At 43.7% G+C, this 1,185-nt stretch overlaps 1 non-coding gene across 1 annotated transcript; it reads left to right on the top strand.

The window, feature by feature from the left end:
• The first annotated feature begins 806 nt into the window (after nucleotides 1-806).
• Nucleotides 807-914, top strand: LOC141597625 (small nucleolar RNA R71). Its single transcript, XR_012522850.1, has one exon. It is a non-coding gene; the product is annotated as a small nucleolar RNA R71 (small nucleolar RNA).
• Nucleotides 915-1,185: the final 271 nt, after the last annotated feature.

Raw genomic sequence — 1,185 nt, 5'->3', positions numbered from 1 at the left:
CTTGGGGAGGTAGTTGATTATTCTTCCTTTGAGAGCTAGAAGCGGCTAGTTGAGCCACTTGTTGTTCCAACATCTTGACCGCGGCACTATGAGCTTGATCATTCTTTTGAATTTGAGCCAACAATTCCCTTTGCATTTGGACTATCATGCCCTCAAGCTTACCTCCTCCTTGATTGTTTTGTTGGCCATTTTGTGGTGGATTTTGTTGGTAATTGTTTTGTGGGGGCCTTTGTTGATTTTGATAACCCGGTGGAGGGATATACTTTTGTTGTTGAGGAACATAGGCATTTTGTTGTGGTGGGGGTTGAGGGTTAAGCACATTGTTGCTATTATAAGACAAGTTCGGGTGGAATTTTGTATTCGGGTTATAAGTGTTGGAAAATGTACCCGGTGGATATAAACTTTGTCTTAAAGCTTGAAAAGCATTTACCTCTTCGATAGGGGCTCGGCAATGAGCGGCATAATGACCCTCACCTCCGCAACCGTCACACACAATGATTTGGCTTGTTGAAGACATGGCATTGACTTGTTGAATGGAATCTCTAGCATCCCTTTCCGCTATTTGTTGTTGGAGCAAAGCAATTTGAGCTAGCAAAACAGAATTGTTAGAGGATTCTTCTTTACCTTTGGATGGCACAACTCGGGAATTGACATATTGGGCATCATGGATCGCCATAGATTCGATCGTGGAATGAGCAAGATCGGTGTCAATTTGATCAAACCGCCCATTGTTGGCGGAATCAAGAATCCTTCGGGACTCGGCACAACATCCATTGTAGAATGTTATTGCTAGAAACCATTCATCTAGCCCATGATGTGGGCATTGCCTTTGAAGCTCTTTGTACCTCTCCCAAGCTTCATATAAGCTCTCAAGAGCTTGTTGACGGAATCCGGTGATTTGGCTCCTCAAGGTTTGAGTTTTCTCCGGTGGAAAAAACTTTTGATAGAAAGCAAGAGCCAAAGTTTCCCAATTGGTGATTCCCAAGGTGGTGCGGTCAAGGCTATTGATCCAAAGCTTGGCCTTGTCCTTCAAAGAGAAAGGGAAAAGTATTTCCCTTATTTGGGCTTGGGTGACGCCCGTTTGACGGATCATGGAGCAATAGTCACAAAAATTTTGAACATGCAAATTGGGATCCTCCAAAGGACTTCCTCCAAATTGCTTCCTCTCCACAAGGCTAATGAAAG

This window comes from Silene latifolia, chromosome 8, assembly GCF_048544455.1.
Source record: "Silene latifolia isolate original U9 population chromosome 8, ASM4854445v1, whole genome shotgun sequence".
NCBI classification, from domain to species: Eukaryota; Viridiplantae; Streptophyta; class Magnoliopsida; order Caryophyllales; family Caryophyllaceae; genus Silene; species Silene latifolia.
The sequence above is the reverse complement of the archived record's forward strand: the minus strand, read 5'-3'. Positions and strand labels throughout refer to the sequence as shown.